Raw genomic sequence first — 16,684 nt, forward strand, 5'->3', positions numbered from 1 at the left:
AGCAGGGGCAGTAGTCCCCCCATCCCCCAGCGGGCTTAGTTTAAAGCCCGGTGGAGCAGGTCAGCCAGCCTGGCTGAGAAGAGCCTCCTCCCCAGTTTTTCCAAAGTGCTGGGAGCTGGGGCCTGTCTGAATCTCTGAATCAGACAGGCCCCAGCTGCCAGCACTTTGGAAAAACAAAAAGCCTCCACTCACCAGCTCCTGCCTGGTGGGGGGTGATCCCTGCTGCCTGCCACTGCCCCACAACACATGGGGGGCTCTCTCATAAGCCCCCTGACCACCTGACCACTCTCCCAGCCCCCTCCCATGGATGCCCCATCCACCCCAGCTCATGGTCCTTTAAAACACACAAACAAAGTAAAAAACCAGGCTCATAGGCTCCTGCCTGGTGGAGGTGGGTGGGCAATCCCCACTACCCCATATCACATGGGGGGGGGTCTCCCAGGAGCCCCCCGAAGCCCCAAGGCTGCTGCAGGAGCTGGTGAGTCTGGGTTTTTTTGTTTTTATTTTTTTAAAGGGCTGGAGCTGGGGCAGGTGGGGTACTCCTAAGGGGTAGGGAGCTGGGAGAGAAGGCAGCTTGAGGTCTGGGTCCAGCTCCCTGCTGCAGTGAGCAGGGACTGCCCAAATCACCAAAGCTCTCCAAATCTTCTCTGAATCAATTCAGAGAGCTTTGAATTGATTTGGACCTTTTAGTTGGTCCCCTGATTTAATTAATATTCAGAGATTCGGCCAACCAATCGCCTCTGAATTGAATCAGCACCGGAAGCTCCACACAACCCGTATGTATATCTTTGGATGCCGATTCGATTCAGAGAAGTAATCTATTAAAGATTGGCTGGAAAACAAGAAATCTGAGTAGCAATTTGTTTGTTACTAGGTAATGCCCCTGGTGCTAACTCCAGAGTCGTAGGGGTTTTGATAAGGAGTGTAGGGCCACAGAGGTTTTTGAAGAGAAGAGCTAGTGGTGTGTTATGGGTGTTTTTCCTCATTCAGAAAGGAGCTGAGTAGTACCTACATCTCTGTCTGACATATGTTGTTTGTTGGGTAGTCCTCATCTGAACATCAGGGCCAGAATGGATTTGGTCAGATTCTTAAGAAAGTGCGCAAATTTAAGCAAGTCAGTGGGTCTATTTATGTGCTTAAGATTAAGGATGTGCTAAGTATCTTATGGTATCAGAATTAAATTCTCTTAATTCAACAATGAAGTCAAGCCTAGTTATAGGATATCCTGAATAATGAGAGATGACAATAGGGTTAAAAGGGAAGAGAAGCCAGTTGACAGGAAGAAAATAATTAAGGCTAGTCAGCAAGGCTGAAGATAATTTCCTGAATACTTGAGCTCTCTGATAATAAGTTTTTAGGAATAAGAATGTCCATCATTGAACTTGGTCCTTTGCTTTCTTTATCTTAAATTTTTCATGTTCACTCACTACTTTCAAAATGAAATGAAAGTCTCTCTCTGTTTTGTGTCATACTCTATCCTTACCAGCTTTGAAATAAATTCAGAAAAAGAAAAGGAAGAAAACCCCAAACCAAATCACTTTATGTAGATTTCTATTTGAATATAAAGCTTTCATTCCCTTGCTCCATTTTATGTCCTAAATGCCTGGAAGGATGTTCTGCTCCATGGCTATGGGCTTTTTTTATATTATTATTTGATACCCATTGTATAGAGTTCTCCAGATCATGATCAGGTCACTTGAAATGCAAATTTAATCTCTTATAAAACCATCTCTTTCACTGTTGCATAGCTTTTCCCCACAACCCTCCCCTGCCCTTTTTATTTAACTTCATGTGAAATACAAACTCCGGTATTCTATTAGAATACCTCTGTGTTCTGATTCAAGGAGCACATCTAATGTTATAAATTCGAGCACTGTAGATTTTTTTTCTGGTAAGAACTCTATATTGTAAATAGCAGCCTTACTACTACTCGGAGTCCAGCCTGTATTAGTAATACTAGTCTGTGGGGTCATTTTTAATATACTGCCTGGCTTAAAAATATGACATGCCTTTTCATCTTAGTTCATTACAATTACCCTTCAGATAATCAGTAATTGCTCTCCTCTAACCTTTAGTTCTACCTTAAGTAGCAATTATTCAATATTCTTTTATTTTAAGTGTCTAAGGAAGTCAGACAAATTTATGTTCTCCACATGCCAAAAGTAGTTTGTGCTCAAAAGTTTTCTCACGTGCTGTGTGCCCTTTAGGACCACTCTTAACTCTCTGCACTTATTTTTTCCTGGTATATTTTCCTCTACCTTTTTCCCTTCCTTTCTGGCAAACCATTGCAGCAGGATCAAGGGATTGGCTGCTCTGGCAACTTATACTGGTGGGATGGGATGGTGAAAACATTTTTAAAAGTTGGAAAAAAGTATAATGCTACTAGCAATTGAATGGAGACCGATTAGGGACCAGCTCACAGGAGGCTGTTACAGATTTCAAAATGTATGCATGTTTGAGTGTACTCTTTTATTTTGTTGTGTGTTGGATATAATTTTTTGGCTGTAAAATGAGTCACTATGATCTAATTATATCATCTGCATCAATTATATTCCAATAGGTGCTTAGAGGCCCCAACCAAAATTAGAGCCTCATTGTACTAACTATTATGCAACAATGAAGTAAGAGTATGGATTGTAGTAAAAGCTTTCAACATCATTCAGTTCCCTCCCAACCCTTCCTGTTGCCCCATTGCCTTTAGTGATCAGTCCACGTGGAACAACGCACTATTGGAGAAACATTGTTCTAGCTTATGCTATCTTCCTATGAGTGTGCAAATACATGTAGCAATTCAAAGAGTGAATGCAATGATGAATATACAACTACGGGAGGGAAAAGGAAGGAAGTCCTATTGAAGATGCCTAGTCCTTGTGCAGCAGTGGCATGCTTCCAAACAGAACATGTGTTCAAGTTTTAAACTTTACAACTAGATTTTTAAACCAGCATCTTTTCTCTGACCTGCATATTTTTGCTGTCCTGTGAAAACTTGACTTTGTGAATCTGCATTTCCTCTACTAATGTGAAAGGATTTCTTGGAACAATCTCTTTTTTTTGGACTAAGGATGCAGTCAGGATAAAGTTAGACAACCTTTTGAATGCATTTCAAAGGCATTCCAATTTTCCTATATGCACTGTGTAAATTCCACCTCACCTTTAATAGAAGGCCACTTCCACTAAGCAAGTGATTTCATGGTCCTTAGTTTGATTGCTTATGACAAGAGTTCGTTGTTCATGTTGAAGAACATAATTAAGTCTTCAGTTCCTAGCAGACCTATTGGTGCACGTTTGTGTGCAGAGTGCTCCCCTCTGTTGCATGGCATTAGAATTGCTCAGCTCTCTGCCACAAGTCCTGTACTGCGAAGAGCGGTTACTCTTCAGTGCCAGTGCATGTGCAGAAGGATCTGAGTTCTATCTCACCGTGAAACTCTAGGGGTAATATTGTTTTGAAGTCAATGGAGGCATTGCAATTTGAACTAACAGAGGCTCTGACCCATGTATCTGTGGTGTGCTGCAGAGTTTCTAGTGTGTTGTTTCTAGATATCTGCTTGTTTTGTTAAGAATTTAGCAGTAACATGGTCTAGTGGGCAGGCTGTTGCACTGGGACACTAGAAATGTGGTTTCTGTTCTGTACCACTGGCCTTCTGTGCAACTGGGGCAAGTCATTTTCCTTCCAACTATGTGTCTGTCTTGTGTATTTAGACTGCAGGCTCTTGAGCACAGGGTTGCTATTTTTTATTATGTGTATATACAGATCCAACCACAGTGAGGCCACAATTTTAGTTGAGGCCTCTAGGTACTGCAGATGATAATAAGACTGTTACTGATTTCAGATTCTATTGAGAAAAAAGTAATAAATAACTAGAGTTTCACTGTGTTTTGCTCAACATAGAATGCTTATTTTATGCCTCCAACTTCTTTTAGCAATTTCCACTTTACTATGTCTGTTGAATCTCAGGAGAGGGCTCATTCAGCTGATTTTTGACAAGTAGAATAGGTTAATTCATTTGGAAAAGCAGCAATATTTTCCTTAATGGGCAAAGGGGGTTATCAGAATGCTGAACTGACTGGTTCTTTTCTTAGCTAAAGATTTGATTGGGTTTTTGATACTACAAAGTATGCATCAAATGTTGCCTGGCTTACTATTCTAATATTTGTATCCACTTATGTTCTCCATATATCTACCCCTAATGAAAGCAGTACTAAGAGTTCGTTCCAAACAGTGCAAAGGTGGTATGGGATATACAGCAGGATTCATCTTAACCAGCTAAATTGCTTAAATCAAGGAAAGTGTATTCGTGAAAAAATCAGTTGTGAAGCCATGTGATAGGTTTAGCCCCAGAGAGATTTTACTCCTGACAGTGTTTATACCATTATAAGCAGGAGGTGGTGAATACTGGGTTAACTCAAACACCCCTAACCACCACCTATGCAGGCCACATAAAACCTTCGATGTCAATCCTTGTTTACAATAAATACACATTAGGAATTTTAAACTGCCTGGCTACATTATATCCATTTTTCAATGATCTCCTTATATAATTGTTATGCCAAAGGTGCTGAAAAAAGGCTTTTAGGCTTATTTTAAAATGGGTGGTACTGTTGTAGTCATTGGTAGTGTATGAGAAAGAGGAAGGCTGTTTCATCACATGAAAAAATGTCCCTGGGTAGCATCATCTTGTTTCATCCCCTGGGTGCGAAACCTTTATCTCTCTGATGTAGATGATGATGTAGAGGTTTAGAGAGAATATTAGCCCAAAATGAACCTAGGGGCAAAGTGTTCAAAAGCTGACTATGGCTACCACCACAATATCAATAGTGTTTGCATAATAAGCCAATATGCCTTTATGCATATACCTGTTATTGCATACTTATAGTAGTAGTACTCCCGTAGAGAAATCCTCTAGAACAGTAGTTTTCAACCCTTTTTCATTTCTGAACCCTTAAAAAATCTTTAATTTTGGACCCCTTTGAGTTGTAAGTGTGGTATTCACATACTTTTGATTGCAATTGATTGCAATTCTATCTGCATTTTCAATATAAGGAAAGAAGAACTGCAGTCCTGTTATGAGACCATACACCAAAAAGACTGTATCGTCACACCAATTTCCACTGATGATGATAGTATACAGTATGTCTCCTGATCTGGGCATCTCTCACTGTCTCCAAATGAACTGTTCTTGCCTCTGACTGATATACAACATCAAGTTTCCTTTTAGCTACATATGGCTTGCAGTAAGTCAACTTACCCTTCATTACAATAGATGGCATTAGTGCATTACTTGTCTGCAAGAGACTGCAATAACTTCTTTTCTAGCAACTCCACATTACGGATGCAGAAATACAGTATGTTTTGTGAAACAGAGACTATGTTAGTCTACCCAATGAGACCAACAAAACCAGCTGGCTGTGAAAGACAGGTGAGATGGAGTGATTAGACTTTGGTGTTTAGCTTTACCCTGTCTTATTTTAGGATTTCTGATTGTGCCTTTTCTTGGAAACTGGAAAAAAGTAATAAAAAATAAAAGGCTGTGAATTATTCCCAAACTCTTAAACCACAATGATAGAAACGGGTGACAGTATGCATGAAGGAGCATATGTGTGCTATGGAGACATGTATTTTACCTGAACTGGCTTGGCTTAATCCAATTCCATTTGCCTTTTTGCAGGAATATTCTCTTTAACCAGAATTTACTTCAATGTTCATACAGCTATATCCTCCCTTCACCATTACCTCACTCACTCAATTGAATTTATTAAAGACAGGGGTTATATTATGAGTAATCCAACACTATTCTTTAGTGCAACTGAAAATGGGCTTTTCTAGCTCTCTAGTTACATAGGGGCTCTTGAACTATCTAAGAGATGGACCTAGATTTCCTTTTGGATCTGGCTTCTTCCAGCCTTTCATGCGAGTCCTCTTGTCCCAACCATGGAAATGTATGGAGAAACAAAGCCTTCCTGCTCTTCCAAACTAAAGATGGTATAAGATTAAGGTCATATAGGATTGCTTCTCAGTTGTTGTATAGGAGGCGGTTAGGCAGGAACAGTACAACATTTTACTGGCAAGTAGTACAGTAGATGGCACATGGTATCTACCAGCTGTCATGGATCCTGGTGAGTTTGGTAGTTTCCCATTCTGTGGGAAACCAAAGACAATTAACAAAATATGTTCCACACCTTGACAAGCCAGGTATGAAGTCAGTGGTGTCTGCACTGTCTCTAACTGAAGCCCTACACAATAATTTCAGGTGCCCTTGCCACTTGCTTTTATTTCCAGACCTGGGCACACAGGGCAGAGTCTGTGCATGAGGGTGATGACATGGGGAAAGCTGAAGCAGGCTAGTGGCATGGATCATTTATATTGTAAACAGGCTCGGCTCCATTAAGGATACTTTGACTCGCTTTGATTTGCTCAGTGTATTGGGCTAATCACAGACAATTTCTGTTTTCCCTCCTGCCTAACCCAAGCACTGAGAAGCTGTACATTGAGTCATATGAAATGGGAGATTATTTCCACCCCGATTTACTTACAATGTTGATGGGACTGGAGGTATGCTAGTGCTGCATTATTAAATTACCTAATTGTACCTCTGAAATGGCCACATAATAACTATATCTCGCTAACAAGAGGGAAAGGAAAAACCCTCTGCTGTATTATATTCAGCATGAAAAGCAGAGTGCATCCTCCTGGTCGCTAAGGCCCTTAATTATTCATAGCTCAATTTTAAGATGTTATATTGTTTGATGAAATTGGGGTGGGGGAGGAAGGACAGTAGTCACCAGGTGGCTTGGTATTTCTGTAGGCAGCAAAGCCCATTTCAGGAACAGGGATGAGGAGGGATAACTTAGCGTGTGGTATACTAGTGTCTGAAGAGAGATGCATCAGTTTGCATACCTCACTGTAGTCCACGCAGCTAAAAAAGCCATCCCTCACTCTGTGTGTGAACCCATAGATGAGGACCTGGCTTGCTGGCAGACGAGGCCTCTTGCACCCATATCTCAACAAATACCTCAAAATGTACTCCAGGTAACCTCCTGCTCTTCTTTACATATTGCATTGTTGCCAGACAACTGCATTTGTCTCTGCTCTGGAGCACATGATTCTTAGGTTTCCTGGGAAAGATGCAGTCAAGTCTGCCAGCCTATGCACTTCACTGAAGCTACTATGAGAATGTGCAAAACCTGATCAACTGGCCCTTAAGACTGCCTTAATTGTGCACCCAGATTTGGATGTTCCCCATAGATGGTGTAGGCAGCTAGGAATGCCCAGAGTTTAGGCATGGCATATCTGTACTCACTTCCTCCATCTTCTGATGTCAGCATGCCTTTTACAGTGGCAGGGAGTCATGTGGAGCCAGCCCTGCACTTGGGATATCAGAGTATTTTCCAGGGCAACCGGGGCTGTTTAATGGCTCTTTCACACAACATTGTGTAAAGCTTAAAAAAATAAACCCACTCCTTTACATGTCACTCTGCGCCTTGTGACCTGCAGTTCCATCCATCTTCATCTAACAAAACTCAAGTACTGCCAGTAATAGTCCCTGACTATCTGTTGGCCTTCGTTGGTACATCGCCAGATTAACCAATTAGTAGGACTCTCCTCTCCAGGACTGTGCAAGTTTGGAATAACAAAGGTGCCAGTAACTTCCCACTTGATGAGAGGGATCTGAATTTGTTCAGTAACAGCCTTTTGAGAACAACAGCACCTCTGACTGAGACTGAAATAGCTAGGTATGTCAGTCATTTTCCTCTGTTCAGGCGGAACAGAAACAGAGTCACCTGGTATTTCTTGTCCCTTGCCCTCTAACTATACTAATGCTCACAGACAGCAGCACCCCTGCCAGCTCCAAACCACACAGTACTCTGCACAGCCATGTGTATGAAGTTCTAAAGAAGCTCCCAAGTGAATTCCCATATTGCTTGAATGTGAAACCCTTTTTTCTTTTTTAACCACAAATAACAAATAGCTGAGCTGCCGAATTGCTTGTCTAGGCTCCTGCTGCTTTTGGTTCTTTTGTTTTCTCAGAAAGCACATTTTCTATATACACACAGCACTCTTAATATCCTCTGCTCCTCTCAAGGCACCACACCCTGCAAGTAACGTCAGCTAGTGAGAACCACAGAAATAAGGTTCATTGGCAATGGGCACTTAGAGGATGATTTTAAAGGTTGAGGAGAAGGAGGAGGGAGGAATAACACTGATGGACATTTTGCATCTGCCTGCTGAGCTCTTTGTACAGTGGTTTCAGCACATTGGATGCCTGCCCTTTGCCCTTAATCCAGCAGCAGGAACAGCAACAAAGGCCTGGATGCATGACAAGTGAATGCTGGGAGAGGCAGAATGCTCATTTGTGAAAATAAAAGAAAGGCATGAAAACAAGGTCTCTTGGTTTTTATTATAATTTCATCTGTCCAACTGGAGGACATGAAAATTTAAGTGAAATTTTAAGCACAGCTGATTTCATCTGGTTGTTGGTCAAGAAATGAATTAAGTATTAGAGAGAATGCCTGAGCCTTATGAATTAAAATGGATTAGTGGAGTTCAAATTTTGATCACCCAATTGGCAATTTCATCCACAAATTCCCTTCATGGTGTAAATCCAACCACTTAAGCATTTTTCTTTTATCAGATTAACTTCCCCTTATGGTGTTTGTCAATTATCAAATGTGTAAACACACAAGCAGAGTGCAGTTGTATCATATTTCATCTTAGATTAATCATCTTAAAAATAATATAGATTTTATTGCATCAAAAGGGATGGCTTATGACTGCCCATATGGTGACTTTGCTTTCAAGTGAATGATGTGCAATCGTTTAGAGATGTGCCTAAAAAAAAATGCTATATTTTTACCATTGCAGAGATCATTAGATCTGTATCTTTCAATAAAAGGTTTTGTATAATTTTTTTGATGAACAAAAAGACAAAATAGAATATTTAAAAGCAACATTTTATGTCTGTAAGATATTAAGAATTTAGAATAAAGAAAACCTTCCTAGATTTTATCCAAGCTCAAAAGAAGCATACACATTGTAAAGTGAAGGATTTCAGTACAGATCAGAGGTAAACATGTTACTTTGGGTCTTGATGAAAAATAACAGAAATTATTTTTATATACCTGTCAGGCTTTTCACATTTGGAGCACTTCAAAGTACTCTACCAAGCAATGAGTCAGATACTGTAAAGCAGGGCAGACAAATAGAAGTCATAGAAGTCATATGATGCTCACAAATGCCACTTGTTGAACTGCAGAGAAAAAGGTATAAGCCCCTTTTCTGGTAATCAGAATTACCTAGGTTTTAGGCATTTGTCCATGTCAAATATTACTGAGCCACTAGATGTCTCCATGTGCTTTATAGTGCTCAAGCCCAGGTATAGTCCTTGGTGGACAAGAAATACAGCGGTATAGCATCCTGGTTTTTAATTATATTTAGGTCTCCTAACATATGCTTTGTTATAAAGGCAGATTGTGATTCCATATTACAATAGAGTTCAGAGGTATATTTGTGCACATTGTTATTCGGTTCCATAAGAACATGAAACATATTTTGAAAGTTCTGGTTTTTGTTGTTTGGTCTTATACATTTGGTGATCTATCATCATCTACATATACACATAGTCATCATATGTGTAGTGGTGTTGTTGTTGTATATATGCTGCTATAATAGCTTAAAATGTTGTTATGATTGATATTTCTAGTGTTCCTGGTGATGCTTTTTTAACAAATGATTGAGCATAACTGACCTTTCAGAAGAATTTCTCCTCCATCTGTTATTTTGTTTGAAATGTTATATTGGGGTGGCATTCAGAGACCTAGGGCCCCACTGTGCTGTGGGGCTGCACAACTGTAGAAGATACACTTGTTAAAAGATATGCTTGTTATCTCGGTAGGCCCTGTAGAAACCTATTCATTATGTATGCAATTAGATATATTCATGGATGTTTGCAGAGCAGGGCCATTATTGTGAGATGAGTTGCATCAGAAAGGTAGAGGGGGATATTATCCAATATTCAAACGAAGCCATGGTAACTATGTGTGGATCAAGGGATTGTCCCTGATCTTGCGACTGACTGCAGAAGGCTCCTTGCCAGCACAGAGCCCCAGTGACTTCTGTGAAGTGTACTACAGACAAAGAGAACTGCCTACATGGAGAGGTTTAGCTATCATTAATTGGTTGATCTTTTTTTCTATAGACATCATAGAAGATGACATTGAGTACAGATTAGTATTGTGATGCAGGTGTTCCATACAGAAAGGGAGATGTGGATGAAGAAGTCTTCGTACGACAGGTTGAGAAAGAGGTGGAAATAGCTGACATATGGCTGTTACTTTTGAAACGCAAACAGTTGCAGGATCTGCTTGTTGCTTACATTGGTGTTGAGTGATGAGGACATGGAAAATATCCAGTGGGTTTTTTTTGGAGGGGAGAGGGGGAAGAGGGAGAGAGAAATCCTATAGTTAATTTTTGGGTTTTTTTTTTACTTTCTGATGATTCATGTCTCTTTCAATAGCAACCCACCCTACAGAAGAAGGTTAATTTTAAAAGCAGTCAAAAATGAATTAGGATAAAAGCTATAATGCTACAGAGAGGTATCTACAGACCTGATGACAACGGAAAAGTCTCTGTTGATCCCTTGAAGAATGTCCATGTATGTGCAGAGCCTTCTGAAGTGCTGTTCTCATCTGCTGTTTCTTGGAGCAGTAATAATTTCAGTGGGACCACCTGGTAAAGTGGACACACTGCAGTAGAACTGGGTTAAAACCCCTTTTTCACAGTTGCCAGTACAACTAACTGAAGCCAATCCCCAGTGAAGACCCAAGCCACTTGCATACACCAGGATAATAGTGCTTTTTGCTTCAGGTACTCCTGATTAGATCTTAATTTGAGAGGTGTCACAGCTGAGTCATAGCTTAAGCCCAGCTATGGAAGTTAGGAAATCTAAGTGCTAATGTTGTTTCGCCCTTTGGGAGTGGGCTTGTGCTAGTAACATCCGGTCAAGTCATTCCTTGCTAGCAGGGGTGGAGGGGTGGGGAAAGGCCTAAACAAGCAAGCTAGAACAGCCACTTGCTCTGTGAATTGACTACTTATATTTTGTGCTAGGCAAGGAGTGATCAGTGGGCATGATGTGTAACCTTTCTGGCGCACACCCTTGCACATCTGGATCTCCAGAACTGCAGAGCAGTCTCCACAGCAATAGGGGAAGTAGCAAGTGTGATTTCAGAGAAGAATTTGATCCTCCTCTTCACTTTCTGCATGGAGAAGGAGATGCAGCCATCAGGTGAGCCTAGTCATTCTCTTCCTTGTATTCCAACTATGCTAGCCCAGCCATCTCCCTAGTTTGCTGTGCATTTCTCCTTTTGGGCAGTGCCCAGCATGGCAAGGTTTGAGCCTGAGTTGGGCTTCTGGTAATTACTACAATAAATAATTGTTTTTTGTCACAACAACAACCACTCCAGGTGGTCTGAAACACTGCTGTCTTGCACCTCTACAGTTCCTTTTTATCACTGTATGATCCTCCATGCAGGGACCCTTTTTCAGTTTTATGTTCATACAGCACCAAACACAATGTGTTTGTAATCCAGGTCCGGGGCTCTTGGGTGCTTTGAAAATGCAAACTAAAAACCTTTTAAAAGATTCAGTACAAGCTGAAGGCTTGGCATCTTGCCCACCTGCATGGCATATCAGAAGCTTAGAAGCATTTTTTCAGCTCACGTTTTATTTAAGAAAGGTTATGAATGTGAAAGAGGGGGAAGGGAAAATGTGCAATGTCTGCTAAGAACAACTAGCTTTTTATTGGAGTCTTTTCCCCAGTAATTGAGCCCTCCAAAGTGCTGCACATCATTTAATTACATATTTGTTATTATGTTCAGGCCAAAAGTAAAACAGCAGATGTTCTTGACTACTCCAGCAGCGTTTACCTATTACACAGATATGAAAATTGCATTACTGCCAAATAGTGTGATACAATACTGGTGGCTTGGACATACTTATTGTCTTTTCACTTTAGATACATTGTGCATAGCTAAGGTACATCTTATCAGATTCCACTGTCCTCTCACATATACTATCATTGCAGGAACCACTAAATTAACTAAGCCCCTCCTTCTGCATGAAAATGTATCAGTGATTAGTTCTTTGTCTGACATATGGATGGCATGGGTGCTGATTTATTACAAATCACTGTGGGTTCCTTCAGGACAGTTTCTCAAATGAAAAAAATAACCCAAATTAATCTTACATCAGAAAACTTTCTCTTTCATTTGAAGAGAAATAGTAACTGAAAGCTTCTTTACAAACTCAGCTGGAAGATTCCACTGACTGTCAAGTGTGGCTTATTGCTGTGTAAGGGAGATGCAGAACCCTGTCTTCAAACTTGGGCATCTCCATTTAGCAGCTTTATATCTCCGGTTGTAGTCATGAGAGAGATTTGAACACTGAGGTGCAGAAGTGGGTATCTTAACATATCTTGATTTCAAAATCACATTTGCAGATATAATGTTTGCAGATCAGAATGGTGTTGTACCTGGTAGCCAAATTCTGAGCTACCCAGATAAGGAGATATCTGTGTGTTTCTGGAGAACAATCCTGTTCTATAATGGAGGCATTCACGTGCCCAAACGAAGTAATAGAATTGCTCCCACATAATAGTCGGTTATCTCGGAGTTAGTCACAAGCTGCACTGTGGCCTTCAACGAAGTTAAACAGAATCCTATCCTTAACATTTATATTTTGCGTTAATCAGTTTTGTTTGGTTTGGTTTGTTTAATTGTGGTTTTAACAAATATGGCTGAATTAACTTAGGAAAGGTCTAAAGTTTTCTCAAGCACTAAAAAGTATTTGTCTCTAGGAGAGATTCTATAGATACAGCCAGGATCAGTCCCAGTTTGTTTCTGTTGAAAATAGGTTTGCCTTAAGTTTAAAGGAAGAGTTGTCAATTGTCTTTTTTCATGTTTTGGCATATTAGTGAACTGTGGCCCCCTCTTGGACAGAATATATATTACACCTGCTCATACATAGCTGTTCCTTCACTAATGGTGCTGTAATTTTGGGAGAGAAGGTGGGCTTTTTATTCCCCATGCTTTCTGTGGAGAGTTGAAGATAACGATGACATGGAATACCTTAGGGACAATCTTACTCCATATCTGCATAATACTTAATATGTTCAAAGGGCTTTTACAGCTATTAACTAGTCAACCACACAGTAATTAACCACCCACTCGTAGGCATGTTTTGTGGAATAGGTATGAATACCTAACGCACAAAGAAGTTAAAGACTTATTCAAGACCACCCAATGGGTAACTGGCACAGGAGAGAATTCAGGACTTCCTCACTCACAATCCTATTCTTTTCCTTTATAGATGCCCCTGTCTCCCAGAAGCATTTTCCTTCTGCCTGTGCATTCTGTTACTGTCATAGAGATGCTAAAGAAAGTTTTTTTGCCGCCCTCATAGTTTCTCTGTGTCAGCAGCTGCATCCAAACTTCAGACTGGCAGATTCTAGGCGGAGAATCCCAGATGGGGAATATGCAGTCTGTATCAGAAAACAAACACAGCTTCTTGTGAAATTTAACCCATAGTGCAAGGGAAGAATAAGCTTTTTCTTTCTAGATGTAGCCCTTTTCTCTCTCTCCCCATACCTCTATTACTTCACCTTTCTTCTCTCTACCTGTTTGCCATCATATGCCCTGACCCTTAGCCCTGACCTCCTCTGCAGTCTGATTAAACCCCAACATCAAAAAGCAACTGGTATTTTTTGTGACAATATGCCTTATTAAAATACTGCATAGAAAGCTGTTCCAGCCATGGACAGCCATGCCTTATGATCTCACAGATACCATGCTTTGGACCTTCTCCCTGGTATGCACAGCATGCACAAATGGCAGATAAAAGCGGAGTTCTGTCTGAGGCCAGACTTTACTCGCCATCAGATGCATTTCTTGTCAAATGTTACGGTTAATTGTATTTCCAAGTATGCTGATTGAAGTCCCTAGCATCTGCCCTTTCTTCAGTTTGTGCTCCCCTTCTCATAGCAGTGGCATACCAAAGTATCAAACATTGACTCAGTGGCACAGGTGAGAATAGATAATTAGTTGGGTTTGCCACAAATACGATTTGGTGGACAGACCAGGAGAAGGAGTGTTATAGTACTGAGACCCTAAGACTTTAAAGATGGTATTCAAGGCATTTTTCTCTGACAGTCTTGCAGCGTAGACACCTCTTTATATAGACAATTGGTTTGGCAGTGGTGATGTTCTCAAGTCTGTTACAGCAACTGTTTTAGGTGGGTTTTTTCCATCAAGCGCAGCAGTGTGCTGTTGAGCAAGAACAATTACTGGCTCTTTTATGGCCTCCCAGCTTATTGTTCAATGTTTTTTGGAACCCATTTGGTATGGAGGTGACCTCAGAAACCATTGGAGTAAATGTGTATTTCATGTATCCACTCTGTGCCTTTACAGCTCAGCTCCATCACTGTGTGCTAGTGAAGTTTCACAAACGTGATGGACCAGGAATAAGAGATCTTTTGATGTGTTGTCCTCAGGTATTGACTTTTTTCTTCAAATTCTGTTTACGGTTCCTTTAGCTTTAATTTTTTATTTCCAGCTGAAAATGGTGCAAAATTAACCCTGGAGGCACCAAATGATAGTTGTAAACATTTGTAAATGAAATCCTTTTGCATTCTTTAGTGCATTCCTATCACTCAATGATCTCAATTTTTTTATAAGCATCAATTAAGCAACTTAACCTCCTTGAAGATGATCCTTATGTCATTTTATTTGAGAGAGAGAGAGGTTGAGTAAACTGCTTACTTTCCCATCAATGAATAAGAGACAGGTACAGGAATTGAACCCAGGAGTCCTGACTCTGTTACATAATTTACAGTAGATTGTATGGGATTTATTTTCTATACAGTGGAAGGCAGAATCCAAAGAAGAAAGAGATTTTTGCACAACTATGCATCATTGAAATGAGCTGTCTAGAAACATATATAGCTCAGCCCCATAAACAGAATTCTTTTGCAACAGGAGCAATAAAAACATGATCCATTCACCCTTATCTAGAGGATTGTAGGAATGGGGTGACACGTAGGCTTCATTAGTACTGAATCTTATTTCCTATCTCCCTTTCTTTCCTCAAGGAGCCTAGCCTGTTTGTTCCAAATTATTACCATAATTTGTGGTTCTCCTAAAAACATTGTCATCTTGAACTAAAGGATCTTGAAAATTATTTGACTTTCCCATGTCTCCATTTTTTTGGTCTCCCCTTGTCCTCACTCATGGATAGACACTGCTTACACAAGTATTATGATGGACCCACTGAATAATGCCAGAGTTGAGGCAAAGCGGAGTTCTGCACTGAAAGCTGAGTCATATCTGAGGAATACAGTTTGTGTTCCCCAAAATGACAACACTTACCCTTTGGGTTCAAAATGAATGTTCTCTGAATTCACAAGGAAATCCGTTATCTAATTCAGTTTGAAATTAGTTTAAAAATGAGTCTTATACAAAATTTGGACCCCGGCAGAAAAATAAAATCGTTTTTCATCCCAGATGGTTACAGTATCAAAATTGCCCAGTCTCTCTTCAAATCTTTTCCATAAGCCACATTTGAGAAGTGGTTTTGTAGAAGTAATGGCCATTCTTTGCGAATTTTCTTCATCTGTGAAAGCTTCTCCTTTTGCAAGGACTGAGGAATTATGCTCTTCTACAGAGAATATGATTATATTTCAGCGTAGCCTGTTGACTTTCTTGGTCAGGTCTATTCCTAACACAGCTCAGTTGCTTTTAACTGACATGTATCAGGCAAGAGTTGGGTCCTGTGTGATTTACCTACTTCGGGGCACCCACAGATTCTGTTTTCCTTTCTTTTCCTTGTACCTCCCCTCATCCAAATATGAGTCAAATGAATGGTTATTAAAAGTCGAGGTGTGGTGATGGTGGTGGGTGGGGGGAGATGGTTATACCCCAGGCAAGAGAAAGGTGATGAGATGTCCTTCAACATGGTACAGAATCTCTCAAGGGATGGAGGTAGCTGTGGTGCTGGAAAGGGTCTTTCCACTCCTAGTAGCATTGGTGTCCTTTTGCTGTTAGAGGAGCCAGTAAGTCTGTGTTTAGCATGTAGAGGCTGTAATTATGGCTCTGTGAGTATGGGCAAATTGAAGTTTGCAGTTAGAATTAGGAGTTACCCTGTGTTAAAGGCAAAGGTCCTGATTCTGCCCTCACTTTAGCACTCCTGGTGTTGGCTGGAGCTACTCCAGACTTACACCAGAGCAGAATCTGGGCCTTGGACTCCTAATCTGAGGAGACCTGCTGTGTCCCTGTCTCTCACCCACACCCCCAGGGAAGGATAAGTAGGGAAGGGCGGGGATGTTTCTCCAAATACAGTCAGGTATCCCAGTTGTAGTTGTATTGGTCTCGAGGCAAAAGGGATCAAAACTCGTGGAAGAGGTGCTCTCTTTTATTAGACCAAGTAGATATTTGCAAAGAAAGCCTCTTCTCCAAGGGCAGATATTTGCAAAGAAAGCCTTTTCTCTGAAGGCAGGTATTTGCAAAGAAAGCCTTTTCTCTGAAGGCAGGTATTTGCAAAGGAAGCCTTTTCTCCATAAGGCAGATATTTGCAAAGAAAGCCTTTTCTCTGAAGGCAGGTATTTGCGAACCAATTCTTTTCTCCAAAGGCAGAAAGAAA

The 16,684-nt window shown here is 40.6% G+C and overlaps 1 long non-coding RNA gene across 1 annotated transcript in view; it reads left to right on the forward strand.

The window, feature by feature from the left end:
* The window catches only part of LOC109317318, a 16,265-nt gene extending 5,545 nt beyond the window's left edge, over window positions 1–10,720 (forward strand). Inside the window, exons 3-4 of the long non-coding RNA XR_002103025.1 lie at window positions 10,194–10,301; window positions 10,512–10,720. This is a non-coding gene — a long non-coding RNA (uncharacterized LOC109317318). The remainder of the gene's footprint in view (window positions 1–10,193; window positions 10,302–10,511) is intronic.
* Window positions 10,721–16,684: the final 5,964 nt, after the last annotated feature.

Source organism: Crocodylus porosus, unplaced genomic scaffold, assembly GCF_001723895.1.
Source record: "Crocodylus porosus isolate Cpor-Errol unplaced genomic scaffold, CroPor_comp1, whole genome shotgun sequence".
In the NCBI taxonomy this organism is placed as follows: Eukaryota; Metazoa; Chordata; order Crocodylia; family Crocodylidae; genus Crocodylus; species Crocodylus porosus.